Source organism: Hylobates moloch, unplaced genomic scaffold (genome assembly GCF_009828535.3).
Source record: "Hylobates moloch isolate HMO894 unplaced genomic scaffold, HMol_V3 SCAFFOLD_13, whole genome shotgun sequence".
In the NCBI taxonomy this organism is placed as follows: domain Eukaryota; kingdom Metazoa; phylum Chordata; class Mammalia; order Primates; family Hylobatidae; genus Hylobates; species Hylobates moloch.
Window position 1 is genome coordinate 70,674,932 of NW_026652288.1, and position 17,507 is coordinate 70,692,438.

The 17,507-nt window shown below is 38.8% G+C and overlaps 1 pseudogene; it reads right to left on the minus strand.

Annotated features, from left to right (window-relative positions):
* Positions 1 to 6,951: 6,951 nt before the first annotated feature.
* LOC116481180 (polyadenylate-binding protein 1-like) lies at positions 6,952 to 9,086 on the minus strand (annotated as a pseudogene).
* Positions 9,087 to 17,507: the final 8,421 nt, after the last annotated feature.

Below are 17,507 nucleotides of genomic sequence, written 5' to 3' on the forward strand. Positions count from 1 at the left end.
TGAGCTTTGGATAGGGACACAGAGCCAAGTCATATTAAGCAAGGTTTATTTGATCTGAGATGTCCAAATATAAAATGTATTGGGATTAATGAATAAGAGACAACAAAATATCACAGACTATGGCCGGACACAGTGTCTCACACCTGTAATCCCAGAATTTTGGGAGCCTGAGGTGGGTGGATCACTTGAGCTGAAGAGTTTGAGACCAGCCTGGGCAACATGGCAAAACCCCATCTCTGCAAAAAATTTAAAAATTAACTGGGCGTGGTGGTATGCCCACCTATAGTCCCAGCCACTGGGAGGCTAAGGTGGTGGGATCACCTGTGATCAGGGGGTCGACCAGCCTGGGCAACAGAGTGAAAGCCTGTCTCAAAAAAAAAAAAAAAAAAAAAAAGTCACAGACTACCCGATCTTCCTCCCTGGAGACTCCTCTTTGCATTTCACAGAAAAGAAAGTGTGGCTCAAAACAAAAGGCAGCACTATATTGTGGCAGGAACAGGGACTTAGGATCAAGTTTGAATGTCAGGTCTGTTAATAGCTGTATGAACTTAAATGGTCACACAAGCTGAGTCTATTTCTTCATTTGGAAAATGATAAGCGTAGCATACAGAATTAGAGATAAACATATACAAAATTCTCAGCACCAGCCTAACTAACACAAAGTAGGTTCCCAATGCATGGTAGTTGTTATCATTAAGCCATGATAAACAGGGATAAAGAGGAAGGAGAAGCAACATCTACAAAGAACTAGATATCCCCCTCTGCGTGCTTCCAAGATCATTTTGAGGGTCATCTAAGAGGGATCATATCTACTGATCATCAGGCCAGGACATAAGAGGGGATGTGGGAGTCCATTTTTCAACTCCCTGCTCATTCCTCAATCTGCTATAGAGCAATTAATGCTGTGTCCAGTTACATAGATTGAAAATTGGAGAGGGGTGGTGGAAGGAGGGAGAGCATTAGGAAAAATAGCTAATGGATGCTGGGCTTAATACCTAGGTGATGGGATGATTTGTGCAGCAAACCAACATGTAACAAACCTGCACATCCTGCACATGTACCCCCGAACTTAAAATAAAAATAAAAGTTGAAGAAAAAAAAAACAAAATAATGTTGCTAAAAATTTAAATTTGCATGATCTAATACCTGTATGTGAATTTGCAAAAATGTGAGCCAGAAAAAAACTTACGATAATCATATCATATTATTAAGTATTATATATTGTACTACATAAAATTATGACACCAAAAATATTATTTTTACAATTTGTAAGTTTATGTTACTCATTTATCTTGTCTATACCTGTTACATTTTGAAATTCACTGAATATCTTTGAAGGAAAAAGCTTTATATTTTAGTATATTTAATGTATTTTTTGTTTGTTTTTTTTTTTAACAAAGAGCCCCAAATTTTTATTTTGCACTGAGCCCTGCAAATTTTGTAGCAAATCCTGATTCCTTCCATAAGGGAAGGAGAGAGCAGGATGGTAAGAAGTCTGGGCCATCCACATCCCTTTCTCCCTCGATTCCTTTAACCATAGCATCTCTCTGTCAAATGTAACCCCTGAATGTGCCATGCTATGTAATATATATAACTCCTGAATGCATTATGCCATCATGTATGATATATAACCCCTGAACACACCATGCCATGTATGATATATAACCTCTGAACACACTAAGTCATGTATGATATGGCATCATATTTTGGGGTCATGGTGGTAAAAAGTTTAGAAACCTCCCATCTAGTCCAACCACACACATAGGAGGGAACAAACTAATGCATAGGAAGGTGAGGTGATTTTTCTAACTTCAGAATTTGTCTGAAGATAACCTCCCACCACCATGCTGCTTTCTTGGTATCCATGACTTCAACCTGGTGATATGATATGTTCAGGAGTTGAATCTAACACATAGCAAGGTGTGTTTGGGGTTATATATGATGCACAACATGAGGTATTCAGGGATTATATATGAAATCCCTTTTTCTGGAACCCAGTTTGAAGATCCCTATTAGGTGTAGGAGGAGGAAGTGGAGAAGAAAGAAGACTCCTGTTGTTAATTCTAACTGACTTGCATGAAGTTTAGAGATTAATTTAGGAATGAGTAAAATGTTGTGATATTCAGTCTATCTTTCCACGAACAGGAAATGCCTTTCTATTTAGTCAAGCCTTCTTTGACGTCCCTCAGTCATGTGTCAGAACTTCCTTCATAAAACTCTTGCACATTTCTTATCAAGTTTATTCTCTTTTAAAATTATTTTTGGTGGTTATTATGTTTTTTGCATGATATTTTTAAAATGTTTTAAATTATATTTTAAATTTTTGTGGGTATACGGTAGGTACATATGCCATCATATTTTTTATATGGATTCTGTATACAGATAACAAATTTGATTATGGTCATTAGGAATTTTTCAGTTGATTCTCGGGTTTTGAGATATACAATCGTTATCTACAAACAATAATGTTATCTCCTCCTTTCCAATTTCCATATCTCTTTTTTTCCTTTTTTATCATAGCATCAGCTTGTACTGATAGAAGAATGCTTTCATTAGGGAGGCATTAGTGCTTTTAACAACTTTTATCTATCTCCTTATAGTCAATGATCTCTAAATATACTAAATGACCTTCCTCTTCTGAGACGGTTTTATCAATTTACTTTTTTCTAATATTATTCCACTTCACTTCAGTTTAGTTGAACAGAGTCAATTATTCCCGTTTCCTCTGTATTTGTGGTAATTTTTCTATTCTCGTTTCTTATTTTGTGTAATTGTGCTTTGCTTGTTTTAACTAGTTTTTCTTTCTTCTGCTTTTATTTTTATTTTTATTTTTATTTCAATAGGTTTTTGGGGAGCAGGTGGTGTTTGGTTACATGGACAAGCTCTTTAGTGGTGATTTCTGAGTTTTTCATACACTGTACCCAATGTGTAGTCTTTTATCCCACGCCACCCCCACTTTTTCCCCCAAGTCCCCAAAGTCCAATGTATCATTCTTATGCTCTTGAGTCCTCATAGCTAAGCTTCCACATAGGAGTGAGAACACACAATGTTCAGTTTTCCATTCCTGAGTTACTTCACTTAGAATAATAGTCTCTAATTCCATCCAGGTTGCTGCAAATGCCATTATTTCATTCCTTTTTGTGGCTGAGTAGTATTTCATGGCATATATATATATATACACACACACACACACACACACATATACACATATATACGTATATATATACACATATATATAATTTTCTTTATCCACTCATTGATTGATGGGCATTTGGGCTGGTTCCATATTTTTGCAATTACAAATTGTGCTGTTAGAAACATGTATGTGCAAGTATCTTTTTCACTTAATGACTTTTTCCTCTGGGTAGAGTAGTGGGATTGCTGGATCAAATGGTAGATCTTTAAGGAATATCCTCACTCTTTTCCACAGTGGTTGTACTAGTTTACATTCCCACCAGCTGTGTAAAAGTGTCCTGTTTTCACCACATCCGTGCCAACACCTATTATTTTTTGATTTTTTGATTATGGCCATTCTTGCAAGAGTGAGGTGGTATCACATTGTGGTTTTGATTTGCATTTCCCTGATTATTAGTGATGTTGAGCATTTTCCCTTATGCTTGTTGGCTATTTGTGTATCTTCTTTCCAGAACTGTCTATTCATGTCTTTAGCCCACTTTTTGGTGGGATTTTTTGTTGTTGTTTGTTTTGTTTTTACTTGATGATTTGTTTCAGTTCCTTGTAGATTCTGGATATTAGTCCTTTGTCAGCTGTATAAATTGTGAAGATTTTCTCCTACTCTGGGGGTTGTCTGCTTTAACTAATTTTTGAAAACTAGCTCTTGAATGTATTTCTTAGTTTCTTGGTTTTTCTGTTTACATTCCACTAATGCTTGCTTTTATTTCTATTTGTTCTTTAATTTTTCTTAGGCTTAACTTCTTGTTCTTTGTCTACTTTTTAAAATGTGATGCTTAATTTATTTGTTCTCATCTGTTCTTGTTTATCTGTGAAAACATTTAAGGTTATATTTTTTTTCTCTGAACACAGCATTAGCTGTATCTCTTGAGTTCTAACGTAATAATTTAATTAATGGTATTTTCTAGATATTCTGACCTTTAAAATTTGATTTTCTCTTTAATCAAGAAATTGTTTAAGAGAATTTTTAAATTTCCAGGTGGTGCTGGACACAGTGGCTCACATCTGTAATCCCAGCACTTTGGGAGGCCGAGGTGGGCAGATGACCTGAGGCCAGGAGTTTGAGACCAGCCTGGCCAACCTGGCGAAACCCCATCTCTACCAGAAATACAAAAAATTAGCCAGGCATGGTGGCAGGAGCCTATAATCCCAGCTACTTGGGAGGTTGAGGCAGAAGAATCACTTGAACCCCGGAGGCAGAGGTTGCAGTGAGCAAAGATCGAGCCATTGCGCTCCAGCCTGGGCAACAAGAGCAAAACTCCATCTCAAAAAAACAAATAAATAAAATAAATTTCCAGGTGGTATTTTGCTTTTTAAGATGATTCCACCAGCACAGTGGTTCATACCTGTAATACCAGCTAATGGGGGCGTATCGCTTGAGCCCAGGAGTTCGAGACCAATGTGGGCAACATAGTAAAACTCTGTCTCTACAAAACATTTTTTAAAGTAGCTGGGCATGGTGGCACATACCTGTGGTCCAAGCTACACCGGAAACTGAGGTGGGAGGATTGTTTGAGCCCAGGACGTTGAGGCTGCAGTGAGTCGTGATTGCATCACTGACCTCCAGCCTGGGTGACAAAGCGAGACTGTCTCAAAAATAAAACAAAATAAATCATACAGTAAAATGTTTTACAGAAGAAAGATCTTAATGTAAGATATTATGTATTTATGAATCTGTTCAGGGACTTTTGTTTCCTCTATGTTGGAGCTTTTCTTTTTGGCGTGATCATGGCTCACTGTGTTGGAGCTTTATTTTAAAGTATGCCTATATAATGTAGGCACATGTATATATGCATATGTTTTAAATACATTTTTAACTAATACATATTAGTTAAATGCCCTAACATTCTATTTGCTACACAAATACATTGACTAGTTTATTCCTTATTGTCCATTATAATAGAAGACCAAATCTCAGAGAGATCAAGCAAGATCTCTGAATCCAAATAGTAGAGCTAGGATACCTGCCAAGGTATGGCTGATCCCAAGGCCTATGCTCTTCCCAAACTGCATCACTAGAACCATGGAAGAAAACAAAATATGAATTATATACCATGTATAGAAAATAGATACAGCACACAGTACCACAAATAGGCAATGCTTTAGCATGTTTGAGATGCATACTGAGAAATGTAGATATGTTATTTCACATTTCATAAAAGCACAAGGCTTTTGTAGGTTTCAAATACAGGGAATATACCAGGAAAATCATCATTCTGCTCTTAACGTTCTTTCAGATTTCCAGGTATTTCTCTAAGAGCTCTCTTTCAATATTTCACTCTCACCATCAGGAAATTATTCTTCATATTTAACCTATTACTTCATGCTGAGGTTTAGCCATCTCTTTGGGATTCTTTAGAGAACAGCTGGTCCCTATTTTCTACATAATAATCCCTCATAAACTTGAAGCCTTCCATAGTAATTTTGTCTCTGGGATACATAATCTTAATTCCTAAGTCCCATCTTTTTTTTCAAATATTTTCTTTAAATGTGGTTATTTTTATGCCTGGAGAGAAAGATGGTATTTATATTGCCCACATCCTTTTTAAATTATATTGAGTGTTAAGGGGCTATTGTACAGTGAGATGGTAAAAGTTGCAATATGACTGATGTATGGTGCCTATGAGTCTGTTCATGTCTCCCAAGGCTTTTTAACCTAGGTAATAAGGCTCTGGGCATTTGCCGTCCATATCTCACACTCAAGGTGCTGAGGAAAATCAAAACCGCCCGTGTCCAAGAAAATTATGAGAAAAGCATGTAAATAGAGAAATTTGGGGGGTGAGCAGTGTTTTTGTATGAAGTGCATGTATCCTTACTAAAAAAAATTTTTTTAACTTATTAGGTAGCATACAAAAGAAATAAAACGAATACCTAGGATCTATAATAGCAGAGTACGTGTTTTTATAAAGACAGGAAAAGAAAGATAGGTCATCAAAAGCTTTTCTCACTTTAGAACTCTAGAATGATTTCTGAGTGATGGGCATTTCTAGACATCATGACAATGGCAGAAATCTAATAACATAGTAATGGAAGAACAAAAAGAGGTGTTTATAGGGACTGAGTTACTGTACGAAAGAATCATAATTATGAAAGTGAGTTATAAAAAGGATAAAACCATCAATGCTAAGGGAATTACTTGAAAGAATAAATTAATTCTGTATTGCATCACAAATATTAATAAGAGATAACAATAATCAACAGCTTTACTAGATGCCAGGTGTTGTTTTAGGCACATAACATACATTAACTAATCTAATTCTCACAACATCCTACCACATAAGGTTTCTTAACCCAATTTTACAGATAAGAAAACTGAGACAAAACAGGTTAAATTATCTGACAAAAGTCACAGTGGAAGTACAAGAAAGATTTGGAATTCTAACACAGGTAGTCTGGCCCAAGAGTCTTTGGTCTCTTGATGTCAGAAGATGATTTAAGCAAGGACTGAGCTATTGAATCTACCAATTCATCATCAAAACTAACCATTCTCAAAGGTTCAGATAAATGGATTTTAATTTCAATGTTCTCTTGTACTATAGTCATAGGTATGATTAAGAGAGACCATGCCCATAGGTGAATTTTTTTTTACTGTTTAAGGAATTTAAAGCAAGAATTTCATAATCCAAATTACATTTCCTTGCTTAGTTATCAATTCTGTTACTTAGAACTGACATTTTGAGTTATTCCACAGTAAAGAATTACAAAGCATTCCTCTAATGCTTTAAATTTTTGTACTTGCTGAAAATTCTTTTTCCCAGGGTCTATAAAACATTACTTTTTTTAAATATTTTACTATTTTTGTGGGGTTTTTTTTGTTTTTAAATCAGTAAGTAATCTAGGACTAGCATTATGTTTGTTAGACCTGGCATTTTCTCGGTACATAAGGTTCAAAGATTCCTCTCCTTTATTTATTTATTTTATATTTTGCAAGTTTTTTTCCATAATATTTAAGTTTTTCGATGTTTAGATATTTTTCTTCGGTGAAGCCCAAGTTTCTTTTCGTGGTCCCTGATCAATTTTAAACAGTTGGAACACCAGTGGTGCTGTTAACTGCTTTCTGGGAAGCCTCTTTAGCTTGATGGGCTTGTAGTATAGCTAGAGCTTCATCAACCTTATAACGGAGTGACTCTGGAGACTGAAGCATATGAAGAAGTTCTGAATTATCAATCTCCAACAATATGCCAGTGATTTTACTAGCAAGAGTAGGGTGCGTGGCTTGAATAAAAGGAAACAGCCACTCACCCAACATTTGCTTTTCCTCTTGAGGAGGGGCAGATGCCAACATGGAAGCAGTCAAAGGTTCCTGACCTTGTACATGAACAGCAGGCTGTTGCATTGTAACTTGTGGCTGTGCATTAAGATGTTGCTGAGGATTGCGAAATCCCGCACCACATTTATACTGTGGAATGGTGCAGACAGCAGGAGTAGCTGCAGCAGCTGCAGCTGCATGATGTGGACCCATTGTCCGTGTTGATGTGTTAGCAGCACACTGTGTTGACATGACTCGTGGAACCTGTGAAGAAGCTGGTCTCATAGTACTAAATGGTGGCCTAGGAGCAGCTGGATGGGTAGCACCGGGCATATTTTGGAATGGATGAGGTCTGGCACCCTGAGCAGTCCAGCGAGGACTTGGTCTTAGTTGAGCAATTTGGCTAGGAGGATGGTATGCAGCACAGTTCTGAGACTGTGAGATAGCTGCCATTAAGAAACCTGAAGGAGATGCTAGCTGGTAAGGGGTGATTACAGGGTTGGGCACAGCTCATACACTTGCCATTCTCTGCATATACTGGTTAGTGAAGTGAGCCTGGCACTCTCCCTTGTGCTGAGCTAAAGTTACATACAATGGCTTTGTGACCACAATTCTACCATTCGTTTCTGTAACTGCTTTTGTGGCTTCTTCGGGGGAGGAGAAACATACAAAACCAAACCCTTGCTGCGACCACCCTCCATCATAACCTTTGGACTGGTGATTGTACCAAATGGAGAAAATGTTTCCGGAGACGTTCATCATCAATACCATCATCAGGATTTTTCACATAAAGATTAACACCCTAGTACCTGGTAATCCTATCTTGCTTCATATGTTCAAATTTGCGCTTAAGTTCCGTTTGCTGTTCCACCTTTTTCTGAGCTCGACTAACGTAAATTTGTTTTCCATTGAGCTCCATTTCCATTAATCTCATCCACAGCTTTCGGTGCATCTCATGCCTTTCAAAGCTTACAAATCCAAATCCTTCGGATTTTCCACTTTCATCAGTCATTACTTTCACACTTACGGAAGGCCCAAACTTGTCAAAGAGATCCTTAAGGCGCTCATCATCCATGTCTCCTCCAAAATTCTTGTAAACATTGGTGAACTCTTTTACCTTAGCTCCAAGTTCAGTTTCTCGTTTTTTACGAGACTTAAATCGTCCAACAAATACTTTGCGACCGTTTAGGAGCATTCCATTCATTTTTTCAATAGCTCTTTCAGCTGCTCCGTGCATCTCAAAGCATACAAATCCATAGCCCCTGGAACCATTTTCATCACAAACCACTTTACATGAAACGATGTTACAAAAATCAGAAAATGTATCATACAGTGCTTTATTATCAATGGATTTGTCCAGATTTTTAATGAATATGTTGCCCACTCGACTGCGAAGTGATGGTTCACGCTGAGACCACATGATGCGTACTGGCTTGCCCTTTATAAAATCAAAATTCATGGTGTCCAAAGCAAAGCGCACTCCGCGACCGCCGGCTGCTGGAAGCTCACATGTGCGTAGCCCAAGGAGCGGCGGGTGATCAGGTCCCTACAGACCCGGATGGAGAGGATAGGCCCCGCCACCCTGAACTTAGAGCATCGCCTCGGTCACGTCGGGGTGGAGGTCCCCCATGTAGAGCGAGGCCATGGGGTGGCTGGGGGCGCTGGGGTTCATCTCGGCGCGGCTGCCCGCAGGGCCACAGGCCGTGACCTTTCCGTGACAGGAGGAGAGCGAGTGCCGGGGCTGGGGGCGGGGGCCGGGGCCGGACCCGGTGGGAGGGAGCGGGGGCAAGGGCAGAGGGACAAAAATAAATCGGAATCGAAAACTACTCAATGGCCGCAGGACGGGGTAGATCTGCTGCCGCTGGCTGCTGGCTGCAGGCTGGGAGTGAGGGTGGCGGTGTCGCGTCCCGGCAGCAGGAAGGCCTTGGTCTCTTGGTTCCTTCTTGGAGCTGCTGCTGGGCTGCAGGCGGGCGAGTCGGTCTCGGCTGCTTCACCGGGTTATTTTATAAAAGAGGAAGAAAAAAAATAAAAGTCTCCTGGGGGGGGAGAGGCGAATTTTTTGTAAAATCTTGGAGGGAGGTGTTGTTAAACGATTTTTTTTATATTTTTATTGTTTATTTTTTAACAATAAATGTGTGTTCCAAGCGCGGAGCACACACTCCGCACTGTCAGCACTAACTGCCGGGTAGAAGAGCCCACAGGTGAATTTTAAAGGAGGATCCTCCATCAGATACGCACTGCTGGCTCAAATCATCATGTTCCCTCGACCAGTCTCCTCTGGAATGCACTTGGATTTAATACACTCCAACCATAGTGTTTCTGCTTTGAACTTACAGTCACACCAGTGTCTCATTCCTTTGGTGGGATTATTGTATTATCTGTGTCTGCATTTGCTTCTATACCACTGGATTAAAGCTCCTAAAAAAGCAAGATACTGCCTTCTTTATGTTTGTATTACCAAGCATCCAACTCTGTAATGTTTCTTCCCAACAAGCAGGGGCTACCCAGGCCAGTGGTCACATGGGACACAGAGTGAGTGCAAAGTACCTTAAACCTCTGCGGTGGCTGGTTTGAAAGATCAGATGCCAGGTGCAGAGACCTGAGGATGCTAACATTGAAGCCAGATAAATAGTCCAAACACCATACTGCCGAGTCCACAGGTTGAGATGGAAAAGCAGGAACAAGTGAAGCATGAAAGCAGGTAGGCACAGGGAAAGTGGGTTAAGGCCCAGAAATGCCAAAGTAAAATCAGACATTTGTACATCATCAGACAAGCATATTTCATACAATTCCCATAATAAAGGCTTTTAAATGCCACCAGTTCTTCTGTGGCTCTCTTGCCACCTTTGTCTATACAGAAGTATTTATTCAATTATTTCAAGGATTTTTCCTATTTCATAAAAAATAAGTGGGAAATGGAAAACTGCAGTGCACCTTATTATAGTAAAAAAAAGCACAGATCTGGCCGGGTGCAGTGGCTCATGCCTATAATCCCAGCACTTTGGGAAGCCGAGGCGGGCAGATCACGAGGTCAGGAGATTGAGACCATGGCGAAACCCGTCACTACGGAAAAATACAAAAATTAGCCGGGCGTGGTGGCGGGCGCCTGTAGTCCCAGCTACTCGGGAGGCTGAGGCAGGAGAATGGCGTGAACCCGGGAGGCGGAGCTTGTAGTGAGCCGAGATCGCGCCACTGCCCTCCAGCCTGGGCCACAGAGCGAGACTCCATCTAAAAAAAAAAAAAAAAAAAAAAACCACAGATCTTATAAAATTGTTACACAGATGAAAGTCATTCTATGTGCTTTACATGCTAACTCTTCAGCTTCCATCTGGGGTTCACTGTACTTAAGCCAATTCAAGTGTAAGTTTGACTTTGAAGGAAAAATATAGAGTTGTAAAACATGTAAAAATTGCGCAACAGCATCTTCAAAACGTGCTACTGAACGCAACGGTAACTACATAATTTAATCTTTCTGGTTTGCTTGTATTACAAATCTCCTTATAACATGTAAATGTGTTGTTCAACTTTCAGACATTTGACTTTCAAACAGATTTTTCAGAAACTCATTGTATAAAAAAGTGGGAGATGCTCTGGTATAAAACTTTTAAAAATAGTAAATATTACTGTATAAGTTAGGCTAGTGGTCCTCAAACCATGGCAGTTTTGCCCCAAAGGGGATATTTGAAATGTCTGGAGACATTTTTGATTGTCATGGCTGGGGAAGGTGGTGCAATTGACATCTGTTGAATACAGGCCAGGGAAGCTGCTCAGCATCCTACAATGCACAGGACAGCCCCCACAACAAGGGTATACCTAGTTCAATATGTCAATAGTGCTGAGGTTGAGAAACCCTGATGTAGGTAAAATACAAGCTGTAAAATACAAACAACCCTATCATCTCTGTGACTTAACATACCAAAAGTTAATTATCCCCATAATAATCCTATGTGGGTTGGCAGTGAGGGTCTCTTCTCTTTATATACACACAGGAATCTAGGTGTTATCTATCCAGTGCCCCCCTGACAAACCATAGGGCTTCAGAATCTTCCACCAGATCTTTCTGGAAAGCCAAGAAAGAAAAAAGGCCTTTAGAGAAACACATGGGAGACCTTTTGGGCTCTTGCTGAAGGTGGTATCAATTCTACCCACATTCCATTGTACACAGTCAGCCACATGCCTGTATCTAATGCCAAGGGAGGCGAGGAAATGTAGTCTAGCTGTGTGTCCAAATTGGGGAAACAAGTTTGATGGGTATCTACCCAGTCTTTGTCACCATGTCTTAGTTATCTTTGTGTCTAACAAAATGCTTTGTTCACAGGTGCTCAATAACAATAAATTAACTATATTAATTAATACAAAAAATTTTTCTAACTGCTTATGGGTATGAGGTTTCTTTTGGGAGTAATGAAAACGTTCTAAAATTAGATAGTGGTGATAGTTGCACAATTCTAAGAATGTACTAAAACCCACTAAATTTGACACTTTAGATGTGTGAATTTGGGCCAGGAGCAATGTCTCACGCCTGTAAACACTTTGGGAGGCCAAGGCAGGAGGATCCCTTGATCCCAGGAGTTTGAGACTATCCTGGACAACATATGGAGATCCTGTCTCTACAAAACATAAAAATAAATTAGCAGGGCATGATGGAGTGCATCTGTAGTCCCTGCTATTTGAGAGGCTGAGGTGGGAAGGATCACTTGAGCCTGGGAGGTCGAGGCTGCAGTGAGCTCTGATTGTGCCAGTGCTGTCTGTCCAGTGCAGTGACAAAGCAAAACCCTGTCTGCAAAAAAGGGGGGTGGGGTAAATTTTAGGGTATATGAAGTCTATCTCTAAGTCATTTTTAAAACCTCATTAACCAGCTTAAGTTTTCATGGTGGTAGTGGTGGTGAAAATATGTACTACATATACGTATGTACACGTGTGTGTGTATATGTTCATATATATGCCTTAAAGCAGGCATATTTGGTGCTGTTAAAGAATATACCATACTTTTAAGGCATTTTGCTGAATTCCTGAAAATAGCAGAACAAGCATTACATGGTAATTTTGTGACAAATTAATTTGATATCTGACTATTCGGCCTGGCTGGACACAGTGGCTCACACCTGTAATCCCAGCACTTTGGGAAGCCAAGGCGGGCAGATCACTTGAAGTCAGGAATTTGAGACCAGCCTGGCCAGCGTGGCGAAACCCCATCTCTACTAAAAATACAAAAATTAGCCAGGTGTGGTGGCATGTGCCTGTCATTCCAGCTACCTGGGAGGCTGAGGCAGGAGAATTGCTGGAACCCGGGAGGCGGAGGCGGAGGCTACGGAGATCACGCCACTGCATTCCGGGCAAAAGAGCGAGACTGCATCTCAAAAAAAAAAAATTAGCCCGGTGTGGTGGCACGCACCTATGGTCCCAGCTTCTCAGGAGGCTGAGGCAGGAGAATCGCTTGAACTCGGGAGGTTGCAGTGAGCCAAGATCGCACCCCTGCACTCCAGCCTGGGCTACAGAGTGAGGCTCTGTCTCAAGGAAAAAAAAAGAATTTGGACTGGGCACAGTGGCTCACGCCTGTAATCCCAGCTACTTGGGAGGCTGAAGCATGAGAATCGCTTGAATGTGGGAGGTGGAGGTTGCAGTGAGCTGAGATCACGCCACTGTACTCCAGCCTGGGTGATAGAGGGAGACTCTGTCTCAAAAATAAGAATAAAAAGAATTTATATTAAAAAAAAAAATTTTTTTTTTTCATTAATACAAAGCAATATTGTCTTTTTTAAAAAATAGGAACTAGAATCTGAAACTAACATTTAATATGAGGTCACCTGCAAATTTTATTTTAAGCAATACATGTCTTACTAAAATGAAATATGATAATACGATAACCAGATTTTTGAGCACTATGTTTAAAATACAAGTATATATATCATTTGATGTTTATTTCATATTTTGTGTTTTCCAACTCTTACCTATATTAGCTAACATAACCTGTTTCTTATCTAATTTAAAAATTTCTTCTTTGTAAATTTTTAATTGCTCAAATTTTTAAATATAAAGCATGTGGCATTTTACACAAACAGCAAAATTACAATTTTTGTAAAATTAATGTGCAATTAGATATTGGCTTTCTACATACTATTCTTACAAGGAAGAGAGACAAAACAGCAACCCTAACCAACAGAATAATGTTGTAAGTATTTTGACCTTTTGACATCTTTAGAGTTATTTTTAAAGCAATTACTTCCATGTGCCTCCTTCTTTAAAAAAAAAAGAAAAGAAAAAAAGGCTAACACATAAATGGTGAGTCTAGCATCATATCCCTAATGTCAGCAATCTGGCATTTCCAGGTCCAAATGAATGTTTATTTCTAAAAGGAAGAAAAATAAAATTTTAATACCATCAGAGGGTAAATCTAATTACCAGGCAACCACCTTTTTAACCAACTATATTGACATTGTTCTGAAATTAACAATTGGATTTAGTTTAGCAATGAATAGCGTTGGATAGATTAAATACAACCAGATTCAACAACTTCTATTCCGTCTTTCCCTTTATCCCTTTCTAAATTCCCAAGTTCCTCTCACTAATGGACTGCTTATGATATGCTAAGGAGTCCATCAACAGTATAGAGTAAGGGTAGAGATAGAATGTGATCATGATGAAATTGCTGCATTCCATTGCAGAGGTGATAAAAATCCAGGGCACCTCATAAATATTTCTGACCCATTTGCTTAGAGGAATGGAAGTATTTATGGTTAGGAAATCTCTGGCTATAAAAAAGCATTCTAGTTTATTCTATGCTATCAAGTAGCCTTTTGTTAAAGTAGAGTTTTATGGGTAAGTTATTACTGGGAAACCTGCCTTTGGAACATTAGTAATGCAATAAATTCCATCCAGCCCATCTAGGCTATTTTGGGAATAACTATGTCTAAATGAGCCAAATACATTTCGCCGAAGATATATTATATTCAGAGGCCTATGTATGATCTTCTTGGTCCTTGTCTTTTTGAGATTAGTAATGGTAGAAATATTCATGACAGTTTTTTTGTTTAAAGAATTTTAATCAAAATATGCCACAAAAAATTACCTAAACAAAGATTTGTACTAAAATCAAGGAAGTTAACTGATCTTAATTTCATGAGTTGCAAAATCACATTGCAGCTCATGAAAATAGCGTGTGGGATTCATGAAAATATTTTCCTATCTTGAATCCTTTGGTATGAAGTTTATATCATGTTTTCAAAATTGTGTGGGCATTCTGAAATCTATATATGGTGCATTTCTGGTTTGCTTTCAAATTAGGCTATAAACTCATTGGCATAAGGGATTGAGTACAAGAGGCAGTTCGCCTTCGAAGTCAGATGTCTTGGGTTTCAGTAATGGCTCTGCCACTTAATAGCTGTGTGGCTAAATTACACAGCAATCCTGTGCCTGTCTCTCCTGCATTATAAAAGAAGGACAATAAAAATACATATTTTAGAAGATTAAGTTATTGCAAATAATGTTCTTAGAGTAATATCTGGCACATAGTAAGCCCCCAATAAGTGTTTGCTTCTATTATGGTTATTTTCCTTCTGAATGTTCCCACACACAGCATTCAGCAGATTATTGGCCCTAGAGGAGGCACTTGGTATATATTTACTGAATAAATCAGTGATAGCATATCTTGCAAGGCTATCTTACTTCCATGAGACACATGGTAGTATCCTAGTATGGGAAGTGGGAGGGACTGGGAATCAGAGAGAACCAATAATCCAGTTTATTAGAAATATATGGTTACAAAGCTTCCAAAGAAAAAAAAATTGACATATAGCCTTTTCTAACTAACTAAGTTTTGTTTTTTTCTTCTGTTAAATGAAGACAAGAATATTCTTATGAGATCATTGTAAAAATTAGGAATAATATATGGTGAGCATTGGCAAAAATGTTTGGCACTCAATAAATGATGGTTACTACTAACCTGTGCAGGCTGACACTATAAAGAATGACAACACTGTCTACAAATATGATTCCCTCACTCCACTACATTTGTAAATGTCTACCCAGTACAAGGCAATGTGCTGGTGACTGGGGATGGAAAGATAAAAAGACATGATTTCTGTGTCTCATACTATCTTGAGAAGATTTTTTTAAGGTGATAAAATAGATAATTTTATACAGAAGCATAAATTTTCTTTTTATCTTTTTTTTTAACTTTTTTTTTTTTTGTAATTGTAGAGATGGGGTTTCACCATGTTGCCCAGGTCGGTCTTGAACTCCTGAGCTCAAGCGATCCGCCTTCCTTAGCCTCCCAAAGTGCTGGGATTACAGGCATGAGCCACTGTGCGTGGCCTAGAAGCATAAATGTTTTAAAGTGACCTAAGAATAAGTAGAAAGGCAGAAACATAGATCAATAACCATATTGTAGTAGACCATGGCCAGGCCTGTTTCATCAAAACCTTGTGTAGGTACAATAGTACAGTAAAAAATTTCAAACTGGGTTATATTATTAGATGCTCTATAGATGCTAGATGCCTCAGTGGTACTAAGTGATATTCGAAATTTTGTAAATCTGGTACCAAGAAGATGGTAACATGGTTTAAAATTAAAATGTGTCCTTTTTTAGTATAGGCCCCTATGTGCTGATATGCACCCACCTACATTCCCCCAGCACATAAGGTGTTATCAGGCAGTCAGCTGCCAGGGGCAGCTTCTTCAACATAGTAGACCCTTTCCTCCCTGTGGACTACTGAGGCCACCAGACAGCAGCATGACTGCATGAGAAACAAGGACAGTGACAGAAAGCCCAATTCACCCACACCACCACGAATCCGTAAGTGAATCCATGAATCTTTGCATCCTCTCAATTGCTTGTTTGCTGGTTAAAAAGTCAAACACAGAGAAATGCATTTTGCTTAAGAAAGTTGTGTTGCTCAAAATATAATTCCCATCAATCCTCAAGTGCAGGACAGCTTATGTTGTCTGGCTCATCTTATCATAGAAGAAACTGAAAGAAGTACAAATTATTTGCATATTATAGCAATTTGCAATGCACTGAAAAAAAAAATCTAAAGTTTTTTTTTTTTTTTTTTAGACGGAGTCTTGCTTTGTCTCCCAGGCTGGAGTGCAGTGGCGCGATCTCTGCTCACTGCAAGCTCCGTCTCTCGGGTTCACGCCATTCTCCTGCCTCAGTCTCCCGAGTAGCTGGGACTACAGGCGCCTGCCACCACGCCCGGCTAATTTTTTTGTATTTTTTAGTAGAGACGGGGTTTCACTGCGTTAGCCAGGATGGTCTCGATCTCCTGACCTTGTGATCCTCTCGCCTCGGCCTCCCAAAGTGCTGGGATTACAGGCGTGAGCCACCGCCCCCAGCCAAAAATCTAAAGTTTTGAATTCCATTTACAAAGCTAGAAAGCTTCAAAAATATTATACTCAAAAAACAAAACTGTAGGTCAGCATTTTCAAAACTGATCCACAAACTTTTTTCAGATAGATGTTAATGAATGGCCACATAAAAAAAGATTTTGTGATCTAATAATTCAGATCAATGTTACACACAATATCCCTTTGTTGAAGACTAATAATACATTTTTATATGAAAGGTTTTGAGAAGTCCTACAGTAAATAAGCAATTTAACAAAGAATTTCCCAAACTTATTTGACTCTAAGCTCTCACTCTCTTTTTTATGCCCCATAACATTTTCTACAACCAAAGAAAACACAGTGGAATAATAATAACCAAATCGATTTGGAAACATATCAGATTTCATCAGGACAACAGACATAGGCCATATTTCCTGCCTCCAAATATTAATAATGAATATATAACACCTCATAAATCTGACAAATACTTAGGTGATTCTTCCATTTATTCATTCATCTATTAGATTATCATTTAGCTCTTTCAAGGGGTGTATTATTCCCTTAAATATTAGCATTAAGGCAATTTATATTTATGTTTGGTTTTTCTTCATTGGCTCTGAGAGACACAAGTGAAATGTGGAAGAGCTGGAATTGGCCCCAGAGAAAAACGTTGATCAACCTAGGTTAGAGAAGGTAAGAAATAAAAATTATTTTCTGAAATCTAACCAGAGTCCCCTGATAT